Source organism: Vicugna pacos, chromosome 10 (genome assembly GCF_048564905.1).
Source record: "Vicugna pacos chromosome 10, VicPac4, whole genome shotgun sequence".
NCBI lineage: Eukaryota > Metazoa > Chordata > Mammalia > Artiodactyla > Camelidae > Vicugna > Vicugna pacos.
In genome coordinates, this window is record NC_132996.1 from 8,577,981 (window position 1) to 8,578,485 (window position 505).

At 26.7% G+C, this 505-nt stretch overlaps 1 non-coding gene across 1 annotated transcript; it reads right to left on the bottom strand.

Moving 5' to 3' along the window:
- Positions 1-399: 399 nt before the first annotated feature.
- Positions 400-505, bottom strand: LOC140699093 (U6 spliceosomal RNA). Its single transcript, XR_012077111.1, has one exon. It is a non-coding gene; the product is annotated as a U6 spliceosomal RNA (small nuclear RNA).

A 505-nucleotide genomic window follows, 5' to 3' on the forward strand; every position in this document is an offset into this window, starting at 1 on the left:
AATGGGTAAAATGTGTCTTATGACCATACTTCTGAGTAGTCATTATTACTATTTCCTTCAATATATGTTAGATAAATGGTTATTTTGAAGTACATTTCATATAGGTAGATTTTTTAAAAAATTCTATTTGAGACTCGTCAATATTTCAAGTATATTTTCCTTACCAAATTTTTAAATGTAATTAAAATGATCTATTTTTCAATGTTATAACTGCACACAATTATACATTTAAATTTTCAAGTTCTAAATCCAAATGTTGCTCTTTATAGGGTAAATAATAGAATAAATATTCAACATGATTTATGATAGGTGTCATGACCATAATATTATACATTTTGATCCATTAAAGTATTTTTTATTTTTGCATATTATTTTCATCATGTCTATGTGTTTTTTTTTTTTTTTTTGGAATCCTTCCCGAATTTGCATGTCATCCTTGCACAGGGGCCATGCTATCTTCTCTGTATCGTTCCAATTTTAATATATGTGCTGCCAAAGTGAGCAC